At 42.3% G+C, this 10,101-nt stretch overlaps 1 pseudogene; it reads left to right on the top strand.

The window, feature by feature from the left end:
- The first annotated feature begins 295 nt into the window (after positions 1 to 295).
- LOC144763147 (endogenous retrovirus group 3 member 1 Env polyprotein-like) lies at positions 296 to 994 on the top strand (annotated as a pseudogene).
- The last annotated feature ends 9,107 nt before the right edge of the window (positions 995 to 10,101 follow it).

Below are 10,101 nucleotides of genomic sequence, written 5' to 3'. Positions count from 1 at the left end.
CAATTGTTTATTTTGCTTATGTCGCCCTAAGTGGGAAGGGTATGCCCAGACGTGGGTCCCGTGCTCACTACACCACTGGATTCAAGCCAGCCTGGCTGATGAAGGATGATGCCCTGAAACCAGTCCCAGGATGCGTGTTTCCGGTCGAGGGAGGACCTGGCTTGGCAGTTCGGGCTGGACTGTTCCCACAAGGAATAGGGCCAGGACTGATTTGCATATGGCTGTGTCCAAACTGGGGTGGTGTGGTGAACAAAAAAATTATGGATTTAACCCAGATCCATGTGACTGGGGATGAATGCTTGCATTTTCCAGCATTCCGTCCTTCAATTGTTTCTTTTTCATACAAAAGGGTGAGGCATATGCTGCAATTGATTGGCATCATAGGGGAAAGCTTTGCTTACTAAGAATAAAAACAGATTTTAACAATTATTTCATTGGTTCCAGTAAGTGTGATCACGTGTTCCTAAGTGCGGGAGTTTGGGGAATAAGAGGTGGTACAGATCCTGTTTCCCCTGGAATCTATGATGTGTGTGGTAAAAATGCCTATTATAGGTTGCCTGCACATTGGTATGGATGTTGTTATATGGGAATAGTTTTCCCTAAAGTTTAACATTTGGATAAGAATCATGGAATTACTGAAATGAAGAGTGGATTAAGGTGAAATAAAAGAGGAATTGGTGCCGTTGAAATTGTGGGTGATATATTTGGAGCATTAATAACTTCAGTTGGGGTCATTCTAAATTCACATAAAATTAAAAAATTGTCCACAGTGGTTGATCATTTATCAACAGATACCGCTGGTGGGTTTTTGATGATCAGTACTGAAATGGTTGCTATAAGGTCTATGGTCTTACAAAATAGACTTGCCCTTGATGTATTATCGGCAAAAGAGGGTGGAGTCTGTAGCATATTGAAAATCCAACAATGCCATACTTATATCCCTGATAAAATTAAGAGTCTGGAGGGATATATTAAGAATATTACACGTTTGTGAGAAGATTTAACTGAACTGAAGGTTGATGGTGCTCGGGAGAGACTTGATAAGGGTTTCTCCCCAGTAGGTAATTGGTTTGCTACCTTTGGGAAAATACTAACACCTATAATTGCAGTATCTACAGGGATACTAATCCTGATGTTAATATATGTGTTGCAAATGCAAGAAACAAACCCTGGATACTAAAGGGATAGCAAGGAAGAGAAAAAGAGAAGAAATAGAATTGGAAGATAGAAGAAGAAATTACTATGAAATAGTAAAAAATATAGATGGGGTTATGCTAAAACAAAAGAGAACTACTGCTTTCTAAGTAGTATAAATAATGACAATCAGATGTTTGGTTTGTGTTTTATTATGGATTATTATGGGGGATTGATGGAGCAGGGTTTTCACAAAATAAAACCTGATCGGATTGAACCCTTCTGTGTGTTTAAAATAACTAATCAAAAAATGTGTGACGTGTGAAATGGATATAATAAGACTAAAAGGGGAAAAATAAAAACTACACAAGCGCATGCTGGAACACTAGAGTAGGCCACAAAGCAGATGCACATGCCTAATGTAGAAAATAAGCCAGAAGTCGAGAGTTTATTTTTCACTAATAAATAAAAAATAAATGTGCAACTCATAGAGAGAAAAAATAAATGAAAATGCTTAAAGTGTGCTTAGAAATAGAGTTTTTATAAAGTGAAAATTAATGCATGTGTTTGTCTTTCCTAGAAGCATAGTCTGCAGTTTTGCAGAGAATGTCCAAGAGACATTTTAGAGGGGAAATGGCCTTTACAACGACTCATTGACAATGAAGGACCTGAACCACAACTCCTTAACAACGACCTGAACCTGAATCACAAGTCTTTTAACCACTAATAACTTTACAACTACCTCTGGCCAGTAGATGGCACGCTTGGATTGTATATGACAGATGTATTACTATTGATAAAATGGTGGATGGCCGTATTTTATATTTGTTATTTTGACTTTAATAAAATACTTTTTAAGGCCCTTAAAGAGTTCACTGTGGATACTCAGTAATTTATCATTGAGCACCTCATTTGACTCACAACCGTTGAGTTTTAGCAGAGAGCTTGAGACCAAGGGCCAGATGTAGGTAGGGTTTTACCGGTCGGTAACGGCCGAATTCGGCCGTTACCGACCGGTAAAAGGATTTTGAGATGTAGGGGGCAGAATCGGTAAATTTACCATTCGGTAAATTTACCGATCGGTAATTTTACCGATTCTGTAAATATACCGGTCGGTATATTTACCGACCGGTATTTTTACAGATTCGTTAAAATTGATATGTAGGTGGGACTCTTATGAGTCCCACAAGGCCTAAGAAATCGGTATTTTACCATCAAATTCAATTTGATGGTGAAATACCGATTCAGGTGTGCATGCACATGTGTGCATGCACACCTGTGCCATATGACAGGCAGACCTGCCCTTAGGGCAGGTATGCCTGCCATATGGCCCCCGACCCTTTTTTGGGGGTGCTAGAGGGTGTCAAAGTGACACCCCCTGCACCCTTGTCAAAATCGGTATTTACCGATTCGGTAAATACCGACCGGTAATGCCCCATTCATTCCTATGGGCTTCAAAGCCCATAGGAATGAATGGAGCATTACCGGTCGGTATTTACCGATTCGGTAAATACCGATTTTTACCGAATCGGTAAAATGCACATCTGGATGGACCTACATGTCCACCCTTCATATTTACCGATTCTTAATTACCGAATCGGTAAAATTCGGTAATTAAGAATCGGTAAATATTTTTTACCTACATCTGGGCCCAAATCCCTAATATCAGCACGGGTCCTCTCATTAGTGGCTACCCCAGGCCACCGTACCCTTCTTTGATCATTGGAAATAGTTGCCATCACCTGGTCTATAACACCTTTCCTCCTAGAGGATCTACTAAAACTACTGTCATTAAATGTCAGGACCAGGGGGGTTATGGTCACTTTCTGGCCTACTCTGAACCACCATATCTAAAATAGTAGGCCACATCTCCACATTAACTAATATGTAGTCGATGCGGCTGCCAGATCTGCCATTATCAAACGTCTTCGCACCCTGCCTGTCTGACTGTGTCCTACCATTTACGAAACAAAGGGAGAAGGAGGAGTAAGAGACTAGGTCGTCCTCCAACAGGCTTAGTACATAAGTGGGAATCCCATGTATAGGGGCCCGGGACCTAGCTCAAGTGTAGGTGACTGACCCAGTTGGTCAGTGTGACCATGAACAGAAAGAAAAATGTCTTTCTAGTGTCCCCTCACTCACCGAGGTTGCCCCACGGTGACATGCTTCATCATTGGGGCCATCCCAGTTCTCTACGCAAAGGGGCGTGCTGCGACTCACGAACTACGCCGGAGCACTTAAGGGTGAAAGACTATGTGTAGTGCAAAAGAGTGGTGGAGTGGGTGTGAGTGAATTAAAAATACCGTGCTTAGTGGGCCTCAACAAATTTATTATCGCTCCTAGGCAGGTATATTAAAAGTGGGGTGGCTGTCACTGTAGATCAACCTTTAGTAGGGTTGGTTCAGTGAACATACAAGGTCAACATGTTTCATGCTACCCCTAGCATTTCTTCAGGACCATGCAGGGACCAGCCCTGCATATGCCACTCCTAAGTCCCTGATTAAGGGAGCAAAAATAATTTGAAATAATACACTTAATAATCAAAGCATGCGTTCATACTAGAAATACATACGTTTTAATCAGATTGATGGTGCTGTAAAAGAAAGCATATCATTAGTAGCATTCAACCCCTCCTTATGGGAAGGGACACATAGTATACTTTCATACCGCACACATTCGGTGCTATAGTTGATGATTGCACCATATTGGTGCGTGCAGGCTGCCATGCCAAGTGTTTGTCCATTAAAAAACTGTGCTGTGTGTTTGTGAATTCACACATAAAAACAAGACAGGACTTAATGTGACCAGGACGTTAGACACATAAAACATATAGTAGGTACATAGAAATAATGTTCTCGATATTTACTTATTAAAGTGTATAATAACACTTCATGGTCTTGCAGGGGGGGTCGATTTCACTTATGGGACTCACTGCTGTTGGGTAATGTAGAGGAAAATAAAATATGAACAACCTGGGATCGATAGTCAACCGATCGCAGAGTAGGGCACATTGTCCTTTCTGATGTCAAAAAGCGGCGTTCTCACAATGCAGCGAAGATCGTTTACTTACTTCCTATCTGGTGAAAACGCTCGGTCAAACCTAATGGTAGCCTCCCCGGGACCGCATGGTCCTGAAGAAATGCTAGGGGTAGCATGAAACATGTTGACCTTGTATGTTCACTGAACCAACCCTACTAAAGGTTGATCTACAGTGACAGCCACCCCACTTTTAATATACCTGCCTAGGAGCGATAATAAATTTGTTGAGGCCCACTAAGCACGGTATTTTTAATTCACTCACACCCACTCCACCACTCTTTTGCACTACACATAGTCTTTCACCCTTAAGTGCTCCGGCGTAGTTCGTGAGTCGCAGCACGCCCCTTTGCGTAGAGAACTGGGATGGCCCCAATGATGAAGCATGTCACCGTGGGGCAACCTCGGTGAGTGAGGGGACACTAGAAAGACATTTTTCTTTCTGTTCATGGTCACACTGACCAACTGGGTCAGTCACCTACACTTGAGCTAGGTCCCAGTACCTATACATGGGATTCCCACTTATGTACTGTGTCCTACCATTGACCGCCCTCAATCCCTTGTCCAGGCACAAGCCCTTCAATTGGAGTGCAGCCTCGGACCATTTTGTTATGGGTTGTAGGTTCAAGTAGGGAACACCCCACAATACATCCACATCTTCGGTGAGTTTACCATCCTCTACGTCTAGGGGCTCAAAACACGTATTAAATTCGCCAGCAATGATCCGGTCACTAAAATTATCCTCCTGGTTCAGATGACTTTCCAGGATTGTAACAACTTTAGAACTCCTACCACCCGGTAGGCCCCTCGAATATACATTACATATAATCACGTCGAGGCCCTTTGATGAACTAACCCGGATAGCCATAATGTCAGGGCTGTTAATAAAAACCTCTTCCACCTTTATCCCCTCAAGTTGCCGCACCCAAAAAGTCAGCTCACCAACTGGTCTGCCCCTCGGTCCCTTGGCTGCTGTTTTTAAAAAATGTAAATAACCCACATGAAAAACTCCTTCCACAGACCAAGTCTCTTGGAAGGCCCATACATCCATGTTCTCTATGAAAGTTGCCCAGTCAATTGAGTGAACTTTTGATTCTAAATCCGCAATGTTCCACGAGGATAGAGTTACGGATGATCTTGTTGAACAAGGGCCTAAATTAGCTATGTAGACCATGCACACCGCTGTACATACACTAGATGCAACAGGCTGACCTAAACTACCAACACTCACCGATGGGCAAACCTCAAGGTCAGCATGAGTATCCCACTGTTCAGGGCCCCAACACGTTTTGCCTACACTGTCAATCAGTTTAGCCCAAGGGGACACACTCCCTCTACTCAACTCCTTGTGGGTACCAAATATGTTCCTGTCGGCCATCTTTTTGACCCCGTGACCTTCGACCCTCAGTGGGGTGACACATCCACTCAGTCAATCAATGTCTTCTAACGTGGATAGTAACTCAAAACGATTACTAGTCTGGATTGGATAGTCAACCAAGTTGTGAGCCCTATGGGGAACCCAAGCTTCCTTATATCTTGGCATCTCAAGTGGGTTATTAAAAAAAATCAGCAGCGGGGGGATAGTGTGCAGCCGTCGCAAAGATATGTTGTACAAAGGAAGGAGACCTGAAACTCAATACCACACAATCACCCATCAAAGATTTATGTGAGTGGCCAACACAGTTAATACGCCGCACCATTTTAAATTCATCAAATAATGCATTACTAATGCCAGTCTTTTTCCTCAAGAAATAGAGAGCTTTGTTTTTAAGGGTTGACCAATGTTCACAAGTACCCAAAGGGAGTGGGGGCACATTAGCTAGGATAATAGTGTAAGGTGTAGCTTCAGGGGGTGTAGTGTAGTTCCTATTATCCCAATAGGCTCTGCGCATTGGAATAATACCTCCAATAGTATAGACCTAGACTAGACGTTAACTAGGTCTTCTACTGTCGATATTAGACTTAAAGTTTTGGGTTTGCCAGCTAGCTCAGAGTTCACTAGAAACTTTCTCGAATAGACAAGGAGGAATTGAACCTCCCTGGATAGACAAGAAGGGATTTAGTTTCTGACAACCATAGAACATGACAACTTTGCTCTCCCCTAATCAAGGGTGTATCTCTAGAGTCGTGTGAAAACAAAAGACAACTTATTTTACTCAGTCAGTACGTGCATTCTTAGTTTCACCAGATTTGTAGAGAAAAGGAAGAGACGGGCGTGTTCAATAAAAGATGTTATTTATTGATCAGTCTCTTTTCTCGTACAAGAGAAATGAATCGATATTATTGCAATACTTATGGTTAAGTAAAGTGCATACAATAAAAGCAGAAGTATAAAATAATACTGTAAAAACATTTATATGGTTTCTAAGCCATATGGTGGCTTAAAATGGATAAAATAGATACATACATATAAACATTTGACTAATCGTACTCAACTGGTGCTTCTAACCACGCCTACCCCAGTGTACCTGACCTAAGCCTAATACGTGGGCGGGGATAGAAAGTAGCAGTCTAAGTTAAGTTTGTTTTGCCAAGTGACTGATTCAAGAATTCTCTGCAAGGGGTTATTCAGTTCCGTACCTGAGATCTAGGATGGTTGAGGGATAGTATCTCTCGTCTGAGGTCTCGATATTCCAAGCTGCCTGCGAGGGCTGCTCGGAAGCGCCGGAGCTGGATTTCTCGGCAGGAGAAAGCAGCGTCTCGTTCTCAGCGCGTCAAGAAGGCGGGGCAGCGCCGGGGGCTTCGCTCTCTGCTGGGCTTCAGCAAGTCTCGCTGCTCCGATCTCGTCACCACCGCGTGTGTTTGCTTAAGGCAATATCGGTAATATTTATACCTGTAAGGTGCCGAGATTGACGTAAGGATGGACATAAATACGTCAATAAGGATGTCATACGAGCTGGTCGTTAGCGCATTCTTTTACTGAAGTTCTCGGTGAAATCAAAACAATGGCCGCAGGGTTTTTCCCAGGTTGTCATAGGTTTGATTTGTTTTGAGAACTCCGTATGCCTTATCAGGGGCTGGAGGAATATTGCTTGCCTAATTAGATGGCAAGCGTTATGACCTAATCAGATAACGCGCTCCTGTGCCGTGGTCTGGCGTAATCAGATAACGGTTTCTGCATCATGGGATGGCTGCTAGTTAACTCGTTAACCAGAATAGGGTCAGGAATAGGGGGATCGATACAGAACCTATAGGAATACATCACACCCACTCCACGCTAACTATGGCCATATTTACGAATCTAGGCATAGTAAAACATACTGTAGAGTATCGTGTATACCTTACCACCCCAAAATACACATAATGCATTTTGAAATTATGTAACATACGGGGAAAAAATAGTCATATGTACTATATGCACTCAAGCAGTAGAATAATGCTAAAATAATCACGCATATGTATACATTATTAGTAATTGAATATTAGAATTACACATGAAATGGCTCTTAATACAGAAGAAAAGTTCGAGACCACTTCATCACAGTTCAAAGATATTTATAAACATACCAGCGGGCAGCTAATGTCTATGAAGTTTCTAAAAATAGAAATTAGTTCTCTAAGAATAGTTCTTACTTTAAGCAGAAGAAAAGTGTCCCGTAAAAGTTAACAAAAATATTTTGGGGCTGCTAAAAAAATTCCTGTCCGTGGACTGGAGGAAAAGTCGATCTTGCTACTTTATTATTAAAGTTGAAGGCCAAATTCAAGGTGTCGGGAACGCCGTGTACTAGCTTGCTCAAGAGTCGTTATTTCTGCTCTGGTGAGAACATCATATCGTTGAGACTGCTGAAAAAGCTGTCAACAGCTTCCTGTGATAGTTCCACTAACTCGGAAAAGGATGTAACCATGCATTCATGTGCATGATTGTCTCCATTGACGTTTTGATTAGTATTGCTGACAGAAGGTTGTACCTGATCGATGCTGCTTTCATCTTGATCTTCACTACCCCTTAATCGTAGTGGTGAAGTTTCCACGAATGCCGTCATCAGGATTGGCAGCCGTTGAGGGCAGCACAATGCATGAGCCTTTACCGGACCCAACAATGTTTCTGCATCCATTGGCGCATCCGATTGTAGCGTCAGACAGGTGTCCAACACGCATTCTTCTCCGCACAGCATGCACCTTAATACAGGTAAAACACATCTTTGCCATATCGGCCGTAATGAAAGAAACCAAGTCATGTTCAGGTCTCTAAGCCGGGTTAGTCCCAGGATTTTTGATATCCGGTCCCGGTATCCAATGGCTCGGATTGTTTCTTCCCTTGTCGCAGGTGTTTTGTCTGTGACATGGTTTGCCATAACGAAATATAAGGACTAAGAATAGGATTCCTGCAATTAGTCCCAGAATGAGGGGAACTCCTCCAAAAATGGAATGGACGAAGTCTGGAAAAATACCCAGTATGGCTTTGAATGGTGTTAATGCCATCGAAAATACTGTCTTAAATACATTTGAGACTCCACTGGTATCAGAAATATTTAAGATTTCATTTAGGATTTCTGCGAAATGTATGGGGGAATTAGTTGATAACAATGAGTGAATCTCTGCAGTCGTCCTTGCGACTAGGAGATCATACGTTTCTTTTGATGACGTGAGCCTGGTCGGCGTCTGAAGAAGCACTGTTTTCATTCTGCTTAAAGTATCAACTCGAATAGAAGTAATTTTCAAGTGAGGCCATGCCCTTGCCTCCCTGTCTGGAAAGGAGCTGGGGAACAATAAGCGTCCACAGCACATGACCTTCGCAGTCGTACTAACGAGATAAGGAACCCCGGGCAGTAGACTACAACCTCTGCGATCCACAATTAGAATGTAACTCCCGTTATAGAGTCTTTTAAAGAATGGTTCTATCTCTGTTGCAGGTGTGCCTAGCTGGTGACATGAAAGGTTATTTGAGTTCCCTTCACAGGCTCCATGCAAACTAATTCCATTACACAGAAGTGTACCGCTTAGTGACATCGCACAATTATTGCCACTAAGAAACACTTTCTGTCCTTTATTACTGACACATGCATGTGAATAGGGCAAGTTCCATGTTGTCTTAATGTACCCTTTTCCCAATTTTTCGTACATGCCAGCCTGTATATATTTTTGGCAGTATTGAAACCTGAAAGTAGATATCGGAATATTAATTATCCCATGTATTATCCATTCAATGACAGGTCGTTCTGACATTGTCAATGGTAATCTCTCGAGTTTCTCAATGCTCAGGATTGTATAATCAGCACCCTTCTGTGCCATACTGATCTGTTTATCAGTAAGGTTAAAGATAGTGAATAGTGACGTTGTGTTGATTAAACGCCAAGGCACATAGCCTGAACGCAGGTTTTGTAACGTCCAGCCAAGCTGTACAATAGAACGCAATTGAGACTGACCGTGTTGTAACAACAGTAAGTCTTGCGATATTATGTCGATTGCTGAAGACACAATGCTGTCCAATGAAAAGATTCTGGAGGACAGAGTCATTAACCCATTGTCCACTACAGAAAGCGATTTTTCCAAATTAATACGGTCAATTTCCCGTATACTTTCTGCTGTCTCAATTTGAGTTATCTTCCAGGCCTCGTTGTAAGCTGCATATATAGAGGCTGCTATGAAGCGTTTTTGACGCTGTTTGCGTGGTCCCATAATGAAATCACGCAAGTCAGCACCATCAGTAAGTAAAGTTAGGTGTTGCTTAATTTCTGTCAGTGTGGAAGTTTTTAGCCATTGAAGGCAGAGTGTGCCCACACTGTAGGTGGTGATTATCCCTGGGTGTTGTCTTTGGGAATATCTAGGGTCTGGCCTGGTCAATTTGAACCCCTGTGTTTTGTTCAGGAATCTGTCTTGACAGTTATTAGTATCTGTGGGCCAGATCAACCATTGTTTCCAATCAGGATTTGTTCTGTTTTGGTTTAATACATAGTTTACATCTATCTCTTCATCTGCAGAGTTATTGCT

This window comes from Lissotriton helveticus, chromosome 1_1, assembly GCF_964261635.1.
Source record: "Lissotriton helveticus chromosome 1_1, aLisHel1.1, whole genome shotgun sequence".
Taxonomy (NCBI): Eukaryota; Metazoa; Chordata; class Amphibia; order Caudata; family Salamandridae; genus Lissotriton; species Lissotriton helveticus.
This window is presented reverse-complemented; position numbering and strand designations above follow the sequence as displayed.